The 11,301-nt window shown below is 37.6% G+C and overlaps 1 pseudogene; it reads left to right on the top strand.

Annotated features, from left to right (window-relative positions):
* The first annotated feature begins 10,464 nt into the window (after positions 1-10,464).
* Positions 10,465-11,083, top strand: LOC147828671 (tumor suppressor candidate 2 pseudogene; annotated as a pseudogene).
* The last annotated feature ends 218 nt before the right edge of the window (positions 11,084-11,301 follow it).

Genomic DNA, 11,301 nt, shown 5'->3' with positions numbered 1-11,301 from the left:
AACAAAGAAATGTAAGAGTTGAACCAAAACTTTAAAAGATCCACAGACTGTCCTACTCAACAACACAATATACATTTTTCTCATCAGCACATTAGACTTTCTCCAAAATAGACCACATACTAGCCCACAGCATATGCTTAAGTAAACACAAAGAAATCAAAATTGTCCCATGCATGTTATCAGACCATAGTGCAGTGAAACTAGAAATCAATGACAAAAGACACCAGAGAAACAATGCAAATACATGCATATTAAATTATATCTTCTTGAATAATCAATGTGTCACAAGGGAAATTAAAGAAGAAATTAGACAGTTTCTACAATCAAACAATAATGCCAGTACAACCTAATGGAACTTACATGATAAAATGAAAGCAATCTCCCCCCCCCCAACCCGACATTAAGTTTATTGGTACATTTTAGATATAAAATACAGTTACATTCATCATTGGGATCTTGTACCACTACATGAGTATCTTGGTTCTTATTTTTTTTCCCCTTCCCCCACCTTCCCTTTATCCCCTCCAACATTCCCTATTTGCAAAGATTTTATTTCCATTTTTTTGCTTTTCTCATATTTTTTTTATTTTCCCTTCTTTCCTTTCCCCTACCCCTCCCACTTCCCCTGCTCCTTTAGACCTTTACTTTCTATTACACAAAATCAATTATACATTTTTAAAATTTAAATATCAAGACTTAGGAGACATTACCACAGGTTTTACAGAATTTAAAAGGATATAGAAAGCATATCTCAAAAATCTGTTTTGAAATAAATTTGACAACTTCTAAGAAGTACCTTGGAAGACAAATTAATGAAACTAACTCTGGAGGAAATATAAAATTTGAATAGCACCTATTAAAGAAAGTGTATTCCTCACTTGAAAACCTACCTATATGACAACAACAGGCTCATATACATTTTAACTGATAAATTATATCAAACATTTAAAGCAGGAAAAAAGGAACAATTCTCTCCTCATTTTAGGAAATCAACATTGTGCTAATCCTAAAACTGGATAAAGATAATAGAAGAAAAGTATGAACATAGATAGAAAATTGTTTAACAAAACAATTAGAAGTCAAATCTGGCAGTATGTAGAAAGTGGATTTATTATAGGGATGGCAGTGTTGGTTCAGCATGGGAAGATCCACCCCCAAAAGTCATCATTTTAACAGAGGAAAGGAAAAAGCCATATGATCCTGTCACTAGTTAGAGAAAAAGTATTGGACTAAATTCCACAGCTGTTCATGGTAAAAGCTATCAGGAGACTAGAAGTAGAACAGAACCTTCTCAACAGATTAAAGACATGTATTCCATACTTCCAGTGAGAATGCCTTATATGAATGGAGAAGATACAATGCTTTCTCCTTAAGGTGGGGAACATCTGTCCATTAAACTTTGAAACCTAGGCCCAAATCAAAATAGTCTGGCAATAAAATGACTCAATTAGGATAGGATTGGCAAGGTAGAAGCAAAATCTTTATATGTAGATGAAATGATCATCTACAGAGAAAATATTAAGTAATCTCTAGAAGCCCCTAGAACTTGTATTCGAATTTACCAGGATTAGAAAACACAAGGTATATATAAAAATTCAGGTCTATGTATACTTGCTATAAATGAAGAATTGGATATTGAAATTTAAAAGTTATGTAGGAGTACAAAGGACCTAGAAAAGTAAATTTAAAAAAAACAGTGTTGGAAGACGTTTAGTACCTAATTTTAAGACTTCTTCTAAAGCTACAGTAATCAAGGCAGTGTTGACGTAAGGAAAGACATATAGATCATTGGAATAAAACAGAGAATCTAGAAATATAACCACACATATATGGTTCACTGAGTTTTGAAAGATTAATTAACATTAACATTTTATAGAATATAAATGCAATTCAAGAGCCGAGGAAAAGACAGTGCTTTCAGCAAATGGCACTAGAACACCTGGTATCCTTATATAAAAAATAAACCTCAACCCTTTATTTCCATACATAAAAATAATTTGAAAGGAACTATCAACCTAAATATGAAAGCCTAAAAGTATAAAACTTTAAGAAGAAATTAATTATAAGGGCAAATGTTTATGAATTTAGGGTAGGCAAGAACTACCTAAGATACAAAAAATATGATGTATACAAGAAAAAAATTGATAAATGAGATTCCATCAAAATTTAGAACTTTAAATGACATCATTAAAATGAAAAGTAGTCCTTAAACAGACCATATTTACAATGCATATAACCTATGGCTAGAATATATAAAGAACTCTTATAGCTCATTAATAGACAACCCAATTAAAAAGTAGACACAAGAAGATGATAAATAGCCAGTATAGCTACAAGGGAAGGTGTGCAACTCTAGAATCAGAAAAATACTAATCAGTACAATAACAAGATTGAATTATACACTCATTAGGGAGATGAAGTCAAAGTTTTAAAAGCCTTGTCATGACTTTTTCTTTTTGTTGGATTCTCCCCCTTTGCATTTAATTTGTCACGCCCAATGGATTCATTCTGCTGGGCTTCCTGGGGTTGTGATCTTCATTGTCTTTTCCTAGAATATTGTCTAAAATTTTTTGGAGTGCTGGTTTGGTATTCATGAAGTTCCTAAGGTGCTCTTTATCATGAAAGTATCTTATTTCTCCATCAATTTTGAAAGATAGTTTTGCAGGGTACATCAGTCTGGGTTGGAGGCTGTTTTCCTTTAGGGCTTGAAATACATCACTCCAAACTCTTCTTGCCTTGAGGGTTTGCATTGAGAAGTCTGCTGTGATGCTGATGGGCTTGCCTTTGCATGTGATTTGTTTCTTTTCTCTCACTGCTTGTAGAATTTTGTTCTTCTGGTGGGTTTCTGGAATCCTAACTATTATATGCCTATGTGTAGATTTTTTTGATCAAGGCTAGCTGGAGTCCTATATCCCTCACTTCTCTGTATGTCAAGTTCTTTTCCCCTGCTTAGAAAGTTTTCTGCCATCACTTCTGTGAACAGTTTCTTTATGTCATCTGCACTCTCTTCTGTTTCTTCATTGACTCCAATCAGTCTTATGTTACTCTTCTTTGCATCGTCTAGCAGCTTCTGGATTTATTTCTCATGTTCCCTTACAATTTTAAAGCAACTTTTCTTTTCCTGGTCACTAATTACAATCTTATCTTCTATATCTGAAATTCTGTCCTCACATTGGTTCATTCTGCTGCACAGACTTTTGATGGAGTTTTTAATCTCCTGGAAATCTGTTTGCATCTGTTTTATGGATTCCATTTGTTTCTTATGTTGGGATTCCATCATGTTCCTCAGATCCTCTATTTTTTTATTTGTGTCCTCTCTAGATTTATTAATCATGTCTTGCACTATGAGCACAATCTTTGCTGTTATCTGAGAAATTATTTCTGATTTCATTTTTTCCAGATCCTCTTTTGTTTCCAGTTCAGGGAGTCCAGGTGGTTGAGTATCAGATTGTTCCATCTTGTTTCCCTTTGGGGTTGCTGTAAGTGATCTGGGAGTCTGTTTTTGAGGCCTGTTTACATGTCTTCTCATTTCCATGGCGGGGGGGGGGGCTTCGGGCACCCATGCCGCTCACCTTCTCTGCCCTAGGAGCATGGAATGGTAGCGTGGGAGCCTCCTCCCGGGTGCTGGGACTGGCTCACCTTCTCTGCCCTAGGAGCACAGAATGGCAGTGGGGGAGCCTCCTTCCAGGTGCTGGGACTGCAAAAGCAATCTTAACAGGGAAGTTTATAGTGGTGAATTGCCATATAAGAAAAAAAAAAGAGCACCATGCCTACCTCACAAGCACAAGGTCCTGAGTTTGATTTCTGGTACCAAAAAAACCAAAAAAACAAAAAGAGCAAGCTCAAATAAATACCCTAATACTAATCTTCATGGTTCTAGAAAAATGAACAAACCCAAAGCTAGTACAAGGAAGGAAATTACAAAGAACAGAGCAGAAATTAATGCAATTGAGACCAAAAAAAAGAGAATCAATGAACTGAAGAGTTGGTTCTTTGAAAGATTAAACAAAATAGACAAACCCTTACCCAACCTTCTGAAAAAAATAGTAAAGAAAAGACCCAAATTCATGCAATTAGAAATGAAAAGGGTGAAATCACAATGGATTCTGCAGAAATCCAGAAGATCAATGGTAATTACTTTGAGAACCTGTACTCTAACAAAAAAATTCAGAAGAAATGGATGAATTCCTAGATACTTATGAATTGTCAAAACTGAATCAAGAAGATATAAAAATCCTGAATGATCTAGTATCAGTCAATGAAATTGAAGAAGTAATAAATAAAAAAAATACCTACTAAGAAAAGCCCAGGGACACAGTTTGTAACAGCTAAAGCTTGGAAACAGCCCAAGTGCCCAAGTCCTGACAGAGTCACTGTCAAATTCTACAAGAACTTTAAAGAAGATCTAATGCCAATACTTCTCAAACTCTTTTATCAGATCAAAAATGAAGCAATACTCCCAAAGTCATTCCTAGAAGCTAGCATTACTCTGATACCAAAACCAGAAAAAGACCTAACATAGTTGCAAAAATCCTCAATAAGATACTGGCAAACAGAATGCAGCACATAATTGAAAAGATTATACACTATGACCAAGTAGGATTCATCCCAGGGATGCAGGGGTGGTTAAACATACACAAATCAATAAATGTAATACACCACATTAACAGAAGCAAGGACAAAAAAACCCACATGATCCTCTCAATAGACACAGAAAAAGCATTTAACAAAAGCCAACATGCATTCATGATAAAAAAAAAAAACTCTAAAGAAAATTGGAATAGGTCCTTATGTCAATCTGATAAAAGCCATCTATGACAAACCAACAGCCAACATCATACTAAATGGACAAAAACTAAAAGCTTTTACTCTAAAATCAGGAACAAGACAAAGATGCCCGCTATAATCACTCCTGTTCAATATAGTTCTTGGAACATTAGCCAGAGCAATTAGAGAAGAGAAAGAAATAAAGGGAATAAGGATAGGAAAGGAAGAAGTTAACTAATACTCTACATAGAATACCCCCAAAACTCCACCAGAAGACTCCTAGAATTAACAACTAAATGTGGTAGTGTAGCAGGATACAAAGTAAACATTCAAAATTAATAACATTCTTGTACATGAATAACAAACTTACTAAGATAGAAATTAGAAAAATAACATCCAGAAGATCAATACTACCTTGAGATCACCTACTTTGATAACCTGTACTTTAATAAGATGGAAAACTCAGAAGAAATAGACAGATTCCTAGATACATATGAATTACCAAAGCTGAATCAAGAAGATATAAAAATTCTAAATAACCCAAAAGCAGTCAATGAAATTGAAGAATAAATTAAAACACTACCAACAAAGAAAAGCCCAGGTCCTGAAGGATTCAATGCTGAATTCTATAAGAACTTTAGGAAGATCTAATGCCACTACTTCTCAGACTCTTTAATGAAATTGCAAGGGAATCAAACTCCCAAAGTCATTCCTGAAAGCAAGAATTATCCTGATACCAAAACCAGAGAAGGATCCAACCAAAAAGAGAACTACAGGCCAATCTCCTCAATGCCATAGATGCAAAAATCCTCAGTAAGATACTGGCAAACAGAAGGCAGCAAATCATCAAAACGTTTATGCACCATGACCAAGTAGAATTCACCCCAGAGATGCAAGGATGGTTCAACATATGCAGATCGATAATATGATAGAACACATTGACAGAACCAAGGACAAAAGCCACATGATCATCTCAATAGACACAGAAAAAGCATTTGACAAAGTCCAACACACATTCATGATAAAAACCCTATAGAAAATTGGAATAGAAGGTCTTTATTTCAATCTGGTAAAAGCCATCTATGACAAACCAATAGCCAACATCATACTAAATGGTCAAAAACTGAAAGCTTTCACTCTAAAATCAGGAACAAGACAAGGATGCCCACTACTAACACTCCTGTTCAATATAGTTCTCAGAACATTTGTCAGAGCAATTAGACAAGAGAAAGAAATAAAAGAAATACAGAGAAGAAAGGAAGAAGTTAAATTATCACTATTTACTGATGACATAATACTCTACATAGAAGACACCAAAACTCCACCAAAAGACTCCTAGAATTAATAACCAAGTTTGGTAGCATAACAGGATACAAAGTTAATACTCAAAAATGAATAACATGCTTGTACATGAATAACAAACTCGCTGAAAGATAAATTGGGGAAGTAACAACTTTCATAATAGCATCAAGAAAAATGAAATACTTAACAAGGAAAAATTCTCAAAGACATAGGAGTAGGCAAAGACTTTATGAACAAAACCGTGGTTGCACAGGAAATATAAAGAAACAACAAATTGAATCACATGAAATTTAAAAGCTTCTACACAACAAAGGAAACTACTGACAGAATAAAGAGACAACTTACATAATGGGGGAAATAATTTGCCAATTCCTCCTCAGACTAATATGAGAACCAATATGTAGAATACATAAAGAATTCAAAAATCAGACCCTCCCCCAACTTAAAGACCCAACCCAAAAATGGGCATCTGAAGTGAATAGACACTAATCAGATGAAGAAATACAAACAGCCTATAAATACATGAAAAATGTTGAGCATCACTGTGCATTTGAGAAATGCAGATTAAAACAACATGGAGATCCCATTTCCAAAAAGAATGGCCATCATGAAGAAATCAACTAATAACAAATGCTGGAGAGGCTATAGGGAGAAAGAGAATCTTTCTCCATTGTTGGTGGGAGTGTAAATTGGTATAACCACTATGGAAATTCCTCAAAAAACTAAAACTAGAAGTTCCATTTGATTCAGCTAGTCTCTTCCTAGGTATCTTCCTGAAAGAGTTAAAGTCATCATACCACAGTGATACATGCATATATATATAGCAGCACAATTTATAGTAGCTAAATCTTGGAAACAGCCCAAATACCCATCAACACATGAATGGATAAAGAAAATGTGTTATTTATATACAATGTAATACTACTCTACCATGAAAAAGATAAACTTGAGACATTTTAAGGTAAATGGGTGCACCTCAAGACTATAACTTAAGTGAAATAAATCAGACACACAAATTTAAACATCGCATTGTTTCTCCTGTGTAAGACACCCAAAGTATAAATAAGGAGCAAAATGAAGGATAGCTATTAGGAAATAAGAAGAACTTATTCAAATGGGAAGTAGAATAAGAGATGGAGGAAGGGAGGAAGGAAAGGGAAAGGGATGTAAAGAAAAAAGAATTGAAAAAATGGAAATAGAGCTTTTGCAAATGGTGGAAGGGTTGGAGGGAGGGGAGGGAAAAGGGAATAAAGGAATTAAGATGTGTTATGTACCTGTACAAATCCCCATGCTGAATGTGATTGTTATGTACTGCAAACACGTACTGGTTAAAAAAAAAAAATTTTAATTAGGATCCAGCTTTTTGATGGTGTGGAGAATTTTTTTTTAGGTCTTTTGCCTGTTTTGGGGTGCCATTCCATCTTCTACATTTATCCAAGGGCTGGGTGTTGTACAAGAAAGAGGGGCCTGGGATAAGAGAAATGGAGAATCCTCGGGCTGTGAGTTGGATAAAGAACACCCCCCTACCAAGTATCGCAGCCAGCTGAACAGAACAGTGGGTGAGAGGCCATGTTATCTGAACCCTGTAAGGCAGAAAGGGCTCCTCAGAGATGACAAAACAGCCTCCAAAGTTATTTACCTTTGTGATTAGATGATACCCAGAAGCTATTAAACTGTATCCAAAACACTCAACTCTCCACTGTTGCCCTCACCATCTTTCTCTCCGGAGGAAGCCCGTTGGCAGGAGTTTCCGGTATTAGGACCAAGGCCAAGCAGGACCAAAGCCACAAAAAAGTGGGGCCCTTTCCAGGTCTGGAGCTGGGATGACAGGTAACCAGTCTGCTACTTGGGTGTGCAGGTCTACTCTCTCAAAAACAAAACCTCCTACATCTTGGGCCTCTCCACTGTTTCATAAACTCTTATCTGAGGGATTTTGGTCTGTGAGTGGCTGAAAAATTATTGTTGCTATAGGAGGTTATCGGATGGAGGGGTGATCTGCCATTTTGATGAGGTCACGCCCTAGCTGCTTCTGTTTTCCTAACTTCCTTTGTTTCTGATAAGTTAGGGGCGATTTGAACAACTGTCCCTTTGGGTATTATGTGTCATTTCCCTCTGATTGCTTTCACAATTTTCTCTTCATTTTTGATTTAAAGAGGATATCTTTTTTTTTTTTTTTTGGTACCAGGGATTGAACTCGGGTCCTTACGCTTGTGAGGCAGGTGGCAGAACCACTGAGCTAAATCTCCAGCCCTGATTTAAAGAAATTTTGATTATGATATGCCTAAGTAGAGAGAGGGGAGGGTTATTGGACAGAATTTTAAGTACACACTCAAAGAAAATAGTGTGGGCCCTCAAGAAAAAAATGCGCTATAGTCTGGATTTGAGGGGATGTTTTTGTGTTTGGGGAGTGGAAATCTGTGGAATTTGTGAGTCTATAGAAAGTTTGGGTTTGAGTTAGTTTCCAGGAAAAAGTAATGATCCACCCACAGGTAAAAAAGATAATGGATCATTTTACAGGTGAAAGGATGGCCCATTTTACAGGGAATGGTGGTGTAAGATATTTTGCCTGAAAACATTCTTTGAAGTTTTTGAATCTGTTTATCTATCTTCAGGTCAGTTTTATGCCCTTTACCTTACCAACTAAGCTGATTTATGGACTTATAATATCATTAGGTAATTTGGGGTACGATGGGCTTGGAAGAACAAAAACAAACAAGCCTAAGAAGCATAAACAAGCCTAGAGAGTAGAGTATAGATATGGATAACCTTGGGTAACTTTCTGTCCTGAAGTTGCAGTCTTCTTAAAAGTACAATCTTATGGGGCTAGTAGCTCAATACCTTAAAAAAAAACTTGGTGGTATTTATTTTTAAAAATCAAAAACTTAGCACCACCATTGGTCTTTCACCAGCCCCACAGCACCTTCTCAGTCCCCTTTGCGGGAGGAAAGGCACCTTCCCCTCTAATTTTCTCTGTTGGAGCTTTTGCTTCCCTTATACTGCTGGGCCTGTTAAAATGTATGCCTCCAGGAATGCCCGACTCCGTCTCGAAAAGAGGAGGAATTAATACCCTGTGAAGTGAGCTCTGACCAAGTAGTGACAGGCCCAGGGCCCAGTAGAGCTTCACAGCCAAAAGTTTGCCTGATCCTCAGAGGAGACTTTTTCTTGGACTTTTGAATAATCCTGGAACTGTTGGGACTTTGGATGGAGAAACCAATTATTCTGCTGCTCTGGGTGCAACACGTTAAGATCTCAAATAGTTTCCACTATATACCAATTAATAAACAAACAACAGCAGTTTTTATTGAGTGGGATGAATTTCCTAAGGGAGGAAATCCTGAGTTTTATTTTTTAAAATATCAACTTCTTAATAAAAATGTCAAAAGAATTCCTGTAGACCCACAAAAACGTCAGAAGTCAATAACCCTAGTAGAAAATGAAGACTATTACATCATAATACAGTCCATAAAATATGGAAAAATTTTATGTGAAAAGTCATTCCAAACTCGTGGAATCTCAACTAGTGATATTAAAATAATAGCAACAAGTACAAGTGTTTCTTTTGATTGGAATGTGCTCTCTTTCAGTGATATATTGGTGTCACTATCTCTTAATAATTTTTCACAAATTATACAAAATAATGTTATGGTTTATGAATGGGAAAATTTGAAAGCTGCAACTTTATATGCTTTTACATTTGAATTTAAACAGTTGCATTTGGATTTCATAAACATATTTCAGAAACTGAATGTTCAAGTTGAAACAGGTTCATGTTCACAAGGATGGGTAGCATTAAAAAATAACTGTTATAGATTAAATAGTGAGAGCAAACCATGGAAAGTAGCCCAACAACAGTGCAAGTTTTTCTTAAATTCTGCACACCTTGTGGATATAAAAAATGAAGAAGAAAAACATTTTATATTTTCACATCTCAGGTCAAAGAATTGAATAATGATATGGACCGGTTTTAACCATATTAAGAAAGATCATCTAACTTGACAGATGGATCATCCTTTGGCCTTAAGAAAAATGAAATGTTTTCTTTTCTACTGCTCCCTAAGAATGAAACAGATTGCTACATTTTACAGCAAAATGCAACTGTATCAAACTATTACTTTACAAGATATTTTTGTCGTATTCCTTTGCCATATATTTGTGAATATAAATTACCTTCTCTGCATGAAAACTTCTTGTTTCATGTGAAGGATGTTGGAACAACTGAAGTTGTATTTGATTGGAATAATTTGAATGATTGGAATAATTTGAGTAAGTGGCTAGGACTGGGATATAAATTTATCCTTAAAATAACCAATCAGAGGGGGCAGCGTGCAAGGCGTACGGAAGCGGAAGTGAGGTTTCCGTGGAGACAACCCAGCCTCCGGAAGGCTGCGGCGCTACCACCTAAGGACAGAGGCTGGGGCTTGGCATGGTGGCGTGTTCTGCACTGTGAGAACGCAGCGGCCGCTGGATCGCCATGCGCCGGCGACCCTGACATGGACACCAGCAGCTCCAAAGCTAGGGGCCTTTGGCCCTTCACCTCGGCGGCGGGAGGCGGCATCCCGGAGACTACGGGCGCTGAGCAAGCCTTGGTGAGGCCTCGAGGCCGAGGGGCGCCCCCCTTCGTATTCACGCGCCGCGGCTCCATGTTCTATGAGGAGATGGGGATCTGGCTCATGAGTTCTATGAGGAGACAATCGTCACCAAGAACGGCCAGAAGCGGGCCAAGCTGAGGCGGGTGTATAAGAATTTGATTCCTCAGGGCATCGTGAAGCTGGATTCCCCCCCCACCGCCGCATCCACGTGGATTTCCCTGTGATCCTCTATGAGCTGTGAGCCTGGTGGGTGACGGACACAAGGAGCCCCTCTGACCCAGCAAGAAACTTCCAGTCTCAAGGTGTGGCTTCCATTGAGAAGCCCAGGCTGGGGCCACAGCCCTGCATGAACTCTGTTGGCCCAGAACCTTCAGCTGTGAGCAGGGCAGTCCTCAGTATAAGTTGGGTATTGGTTTGTGTGTGGACAAGAGAGGGTTGGTGTCTGGCAAAGGCTAATGGGAGAGTTACCAGCAAAGCTTTCCCAGCCACAGGGCATCTGCCAGTCAGGAATGTGTGGTTCCTGGTTCCTTGCCTGGCCTGCTTTCTTCCAAGCTTGCCTAGGGCCCAGTCTTACTAGAAGCTACAGCACTTGACATGCAAAGTCTGCCTTCTTCCAGCCCCTGGGCTTTGGGAGGTCTACACA

This window comes from Heterocephalus glaber, unplaced genomic scaffold, assembly GCF_053883595.1.
Source record: "Heterocephalus glaber isolate CG9 unplaced genomic scaffold, H.glaber_assembly_v1.0 deba00000943, whole genome shotgun sequence".
NCBI lineage: Eukaryota > Metazoa > Chordata > Mammalia > Rodentia > Bathyergidae > Heterocephalus > Heterocephalus glaber.
This window is presented reverse-complemented; position numbering and strand designations above follow the sequence as displayed.